At 39.9% G+C, this 6,663-nt stretch overlaps 1 long non-coding RNA gene across 2 annotated transcripts; it reads left to right on the forward strand.

Moving 5' to 3' along the window:
* Nucleotides 1–315: 315 nt before the first annotated feature.
* Nucleotides 316–4,954, forward strand: LOC147423780 (uncharacterized). Of its 2 annotated transcripts, XR_015186571.1 has the most exons (3): nucleotides 348–1,294; nucleotides 1,372–2,477; nucleotides 4,457–4,954. It is a non-coding gene; the product is annotated as an uncharacterized LOC147423780 (long non-coding RNA). The 2 variants fall into 2 exon arrangements; XR_015186570.1 differs by lacking the exon at nucleotides 4,457–4,954 and having other exon boundaries at nucleotides 316–1,294; nucleotides 1,372–1,633.
* The last annotated feature ends 1,709 nt before the right edge of the window (nucleotides 4,955–6,663 follow it).

Consider the following 6,663-nt stretch of genomic DNA (forward strand, 5'->3'; position numbering starts at 1 on the left):
CATTGATAAAAGGAGAATATGCCTTTGCTTGAGATTTTGACTACCTTTTCCGGAATCTTTTCTTGAATTATTGTGAGTCTAGAAGACAACCTTTGTGAAGGCATCTAGTTTTGGATTAGGAACACGAAACAAAAGGCAAAATTCTAAACCTTTTGAACGTCACGACTAGGCCGTGCCAATCTTTTTGGAGGTGCTCATTAAAGCGAATCTTAGTGGATTCCTATATGGCTCCAAGGGGAAAAGGGGAAAGGTGACACTTGGAGGGGGGAGAGAGAAGGAGAGAGACATATGCCATATGTGATCCCAAGCCAAATAGAGAGAGAGAGAGAGAGAGAGAGAGTTTTTTTTTAGAGGGAGATCTTTGGATATGGTATCAGCATTGGGGAAAAATCACTTTTCCAAACATACAAAATTCCTTTCGTCGAATTTTTCCCCCTTAGTTCAAAATTGAGGGTTCCCATAGAATACCAAGATACCATAGTTTTCTCATTAACTAATTCTACTTTCATAGGTCTAGCTTATTTTTCATTAAGTTCAACTGTGAACTTTTGCAAGAATTTAGGGGATAGAAAGGATTGAGTACTACAACAGTTAATAAGGAGATTAAAACATTTAGCTTCAAGGGTGGATAGTGTTTGAATAATAACATATTGTCTTTGTGCTCTAGGGATGTGAATAGATGATAAATGGTTCCTCTCTTCTTCTTCTTCACCAAGAGTAGAATCTCCTACCGCTACATGTGCATGGATATTCCTACCTTGACCTCTTCCAAAGGCCTTGTCTAATCATCCTCACCCTATCTCTTTCCCACCATTTTTTTCACCATTACATCCAATAGGGTGGTGTCTTTGGTCTCCCTCAGTTGCCATCACTACTCTTTTAGTTAGATGGTAGTGTCCCAAATTTTCACATTTAAAGCATCAAACGTGCGGAGGATTTTGGGCATTAGCGACATAATCTCTTTGTGGGTGTCTATCCTTGTGGAGTTTTCTTGACCTTCTCTAGTACCATTAAGGCTATGAATTTGTTCAACTCTCTATTTGATCCCTTGCTTCTTCATTAAGGGCTTAGCTTGTAGTAAATAATCTTGTACACTGGTGGGTTTCATGGCTTCTAATAATTATCTAATTGGTTCCCTTAAGCCTTGACATAAGCAAGCTACTTGCCACTCTATGGTCACAAGCGGTGTGTATTGTCTAAGCCATATAAACTTTGAGTAGTATTTTTTCAAGGGTAAGGAGTATTTTTTGAGGATAAAAAAATTCATTCGTCCTCATCCTCTCATGGGAATGAGGTAAGCATCTCTCCTTCACTACTTGTTTAATCTCCCTCCAACTCTTGGAGTTTTCTAATACTCCCTTGTCAATGCAGTGGCGTTTCCACCACAATTTGGCTTCTACCAAGAGGCGAAACATTCTTAGAATTTCTTGGTTTGTAGATGTGGTCTTGGTACCAGAGAAGTAATCATACATAGCTTCAATCCATACTATTGCATCCTTATCAATACCATTACCCTCTCTGTTAAAAAGGGTGGTTGCATTTACTTGAGCAACAACTTCTTCTCGTGAATTTCCTTGTATATGTTTTTTAGGGCTTTCCAATATAGGAGTGATTTGAGAGTTTCCCTAGAGAATACATATTTTAACATATTATAATAGACATCAATGCTTAAATGAATTTTTTTCAAAATTTATGATGATCAATTCATATGAGGAATTCCAAAGAACGAGCAAGATTTATCGAGCAAATAAAAAATCGAGCAAAACAAGCTAGTGAAAGAGGATAGCATACATAGCATTGTCAACTCTTGGTACATTTTGACAATACAGGTTTCACAAATTTAGCAAACACTCTAATATTTTCTCCCAATATTTCTATACATCTAGAGGCATCTGCACGTATGCAAGGAAAACCAAATTTTCTTATAGGTGTGAACATTGCATGTATATATCTCTCTCCCTCTCCCTCCTCCTCCCCCTCTCTCTCTCTCTCTCTCTCTCTCTCACTCACACACACACACACACACACACACACACACACGAGTACTTATTTATCCAATAGTTAAACTATATAAATATAACTGAATTTTACACAAGGTTACCTTTGTACCTTGATCAAAACACCTAGGTTTACCTAAACCATCATATGAGTCGGCTTTATTAAAAAAAAACAATGGGGGGCAACCCTCCTCCTTTTATTCTCATGGGTACCTATCCCTAAGGTAATATGTATAGATCGTGGCATTCATTTCTCTGATATCTACCCTACCCTTCACATCTTGTGCTCTCTCTGCCCCCCTTGCCTATACTATAGCTCACCGCAGCCTAGTGCTAATTCTTACACACACTCTCTCCCTCTCAACCCCCAACATGCAAGAGCAAGGGCGTCTGCAGCGGCAGCTTGGGAACCTATAGCCGTTGAGTACTTTGATCTGGGGGCATCATTTTTCCTTGAGCAAGCTAGATAAACTATAAAAGGTGAGGGTGCTTTGGCCCCTCACTAAGTCTGTGGATATATTTCTCTTTGCGTGTGTTTTTCAAAGTTAGGTGCGAGAGCTTTGACACTATGCAGTCATGGAGCTAGTTGAACTACCTTCTCAGCTTGGTGTTCTCCTTGTTAATGATACCTTGATGACATACAGTTAAGATGGTTTACATAATGGATGAGAGAAAGCATCCTGATACTGTGACTAGTTTAGTTTGTTTTCTGTTGTATAAATGTTACATTACATTATTGGTTTAATTTTTTTTAAAAGCAAGCTACCACTTGGCTTCACCTGGGTTTTACAAAAAATGGGTGGATATCCTACCACGACTGCATAGTGTGCATTGTCTAGTTTTTGAAGATGGATGTTAATACACCATGGTTTGCATAGCCCATTTTTCTGAGAAAATTGGAGATAGGTATTGAGGGGATTGGTGATTTTTTGTACATGTAACCAGCCCGTACTGATCACACTGATTTTTATTGTCTATTCTTCCTTGGCTTTTTATCGTGTTAGGTAGTTGGTTTTACAGATAGTGGGTTATGTCTCAAACAAAGCACTTGTGGATTTATGTATAGCCTTAATACACTATGTTTGGGTTCTGGAAACCCCTGCATAAACAAAGTCTTGGGGCTAGATAATGCCACATTCTGATGGCCAAAATGGGAGTATTGGGTACTTGTTACTGCCGTGAGTGGTAGGAATATGTCTTGACATTATGCAGCCTAAAGTTTTTTTAATAAAGAAAAGTAGGATGGGTAGTATGATTTACCCTTGACACTCGCTAGAAAGGTAATGGTGTATTAAGCAGGTCCGCAACAATCGGTGATTATTACTTGAACCCCGTTGTGGGGACTGTGGTTTGCATACTTTGGGGTAACCTCTGATTCCATTTGGTATCAGGTTTATACCAGGCTACCAACGTATTAAATGATTCCATTTTTAATGTTGTTTACCAGTGTGTGATAAGTTTTAATTGGATTAAGGCTAGGTTGAATGGATTTAGTAGGTTTTCTTCTAATTTATCATGACACTTACTAATACAGAGTGAGGTATGTTGGATACTGTATGCCCACTTGGTCCTGTGAGATTTGGTTTTGCTTGATGACATATCTCAAGCTGTTGATTAGGTTACTTTATGGCTTTATGGTACTTGTGAAAAGAGGAGTTAGAGCCTGACATTATGGAAAATTAATTTTTGAAAAACTGATCTATGGGCTAACATGAGGATTAAAAAATTTGGATCAAAAGGGGTGATGGCCTTCTGATCAGAATGATATATATGTTAAATATCTATTTAAGGACTTATCAAAATTAGGGCTATAACAAAACCATACATATAATTACTTCCAATCATTAAGATAATAAACTTTTTTACAAAACAATAAAAACTAAAGAGTTGGAAGACATGAACTCTTTGGACAGTGGTTTTAAGTTAAAAAAGTTGTAAGTTAAACATGGATAACAACTGATATAGTCCGTTGACATGTGTAATACACATTCAAGGATAACGTATCTGTTGTTTTGTTTCGGATGGATGCAAGTGAGGACTCTATCCTTTCTTGGATTTTTTTTTTGGCTTAAAGCTATTGTCTGTCCGAGATTATACTTGCTCCTATGACTTGGGAAGTACTTCTTTATTGGGTCACTATCATTGTATACTAGAATGAGGCTTCATTCTCATATGCCATGTACAAACATAATTATAAGATTGAGTTGTTTTTGTACTAATTATTTCCTTTTCTCTAAAGTGAGTTGTCTTTTAAATGTAAAAGTTCATATGTCTTATTATATAAGTTAAAATAGTTACACACACACAGACACTCAAACACACATTAATCACCATAGAAATAAGATTTTCTCAGTGGAGTATGTCTTAAAGTAGTTGAAACCACCCACACATTGAATCTGGATGTGACCTTTTCTACTAGCAACTAACATTATATGGTGTTATTGTGTAAAAATTAATAGGCATGTACGGACCTTGATGATGCAACACAATACTGAAAAGCTCTTCTCAGGCTCATGGACATCACAACCTCTGACACTACTAGAGATATTCCTAGATTTATTGGTACTTCATAGCCATACTTGGTATATATCTCTAGTTCTTAGTCATCAATATCCATCCCCACTCATAGAAAACATCTAGCTACAAGTCATTGCCACTAGCAATGTCCCACATGAACATGCAAAGGACTTTCTTTGCCCACCACTAATGGGGGAAGGCTTAGTAGTGCATAATTATCCAAGAAAAAAAAACCATGGCATAACCATAGCCTTACATCTATAATATTTTGAGAATCCAAAACCTTGTCTAGGAGAATTTAACTCTAAAGATAATGTGGTATTTTTATTAAATGCTCGATTGCATTCGGCTACACTATCTCTGCATTATACTAGTGATGCCATGCAGTTGCTAGCATGTTTTTTGCAGTTGTATAGTTTCCATTTCCGTGAAGAATTTTGTGATCATATAGATCAAAAGAATGTAAAGTGTTTGAAGGGGATCGGGGAGCACCATAGACGGAGAGTGAGAGAGAGAAGGAGACACACGACACACAGATATGGGTGGGGAGACTCAATGAGTGAGAAGCCCCCTATACAATTATGCTATGTATAAGGTATACAAGTCAGTGGGCGCCCAGACTTTGGGTGGCCGGGCAAGGCACAGCAAGCGCCTATACCCCAACAACCTCCCACTTAAAGGAGATTGTGCCTTTAAGCAAGGGAACCTAGTCTAAAGACTACAAAAGGCGAGAGAAAACCGCTCGCAATCGATGCCTACTGGCTGGCTGTGAGATCGTGTGCATCCAGCTGTCCTGCTCCCGTGTAAGTCCATACACCACTAGACGTATCACACACGTACTGCAAGTATGTACGCAATACCTGCATATCTCCCTCGTGCACTATGCCATCATCAGTCAACAAACGACTGACAACCCCAACTGCAAATGCTCCCACTGCAGCTGCAATATCCGGTCTCAAGATTAGCATCTCATACATGAGACCACCGAATGCCGATGCAATGCTAGCGGGCCCTGCTAGCTCTATGGAGCATGCATCAACATACATATCCCTGGCAATAGACATCTCTGACTGACAAGGCGTGTCAGATACATGCATCTCTGATTGTCCGCAAAAGACATATCAACCTGTCGTGCAACCTCAGAGCAAACCAGCTGCTCTAGGTGTCTGCTGGAAGACATATCTTGCACAAGTATATCCCCATGCTCACTGTCGAGCATAGAAAGGAATGACTGCATAATCGTTGAAATCTCAACCTCCTCTGCAATCATCCACTGCAAACATGACCACTCAATCTGCTGTGACTCACTAGAGCTCTCATGCTCTAACTCCTTATGCATAGACTCTTGCACAACTTCCTCATGTCGTGACTCACTAGAGCAAGACCGCTCTACCTGTCTATCCTGCATAGAAGTATCTCGCACAGCTGACTCTCTGCTTTTCTCAGTCACTGGCAAAGCATGCATGTCTGACTCTGTCACCTCTCTGTGTAATGCTCAAGTCGTGCCCCAGCTGTGTGCACAACAAGCTCGCTACTCTGCACTCCATGCAAAGCACCCTGCAACCCATGAGCAAAAGAGACTGTCCAGGTCTCTCGCTCTCTGCATGGCTGTAACAAGATTGAGACTCGACCATCTCGCACCAATACTATGTGCAATGGGTATCATGTGCCAACTCTAGCACCTCTCGCAATCACTAGCGAACCCAAATGAAACTCAAAAGATCGCTTAAGCAGCGATACCCGACATCCACTATCCCATAACTGTCTGACTGAGATCAAATCCCGTCTCAGATCTGGCACATAACGCACATGATGCAGGGTAAATCTCATACCACTGGGCAAGGACAAACATACATCTCCTACACCCTCAATGTCATACACAACACCATCAGCCATGTGCACACAACCAAGTCTCCCACTAGAAAACGTGCTAAACCACTCACGATGCGACGTGACATGGAAAGTAGCATCTGAATCTAGTAACCAATGTGAAGACAATGTGCAATCCGATATGCAATCCGTAGACATAAGATAGTATAAAGACAAACTAGATGTAAATGTGACATCGCCGTCACAAGCATACTCAGTAACCACCGTATTGATCTCACTAGCATCTATCATGCCCAAATCTGTATCACGCATCTATCGC

The sequence above is a fragment of the Adiantum capillus-veneris genome, chromosome 26 (assembly GCF_014529385.1).
Source record: "Adiantum capillus-veneris isolate H3 chromosome 26, ASM1452938v2, whole genome shotgun sequence".
Classification (NCBI taxonomy): Eukaryota; Viridiplantae; Streptophyta; class Polypodiopsida; order Polypodiales; family Pteridaceae; genus Adiantum; species Adiantum capillus-veneris.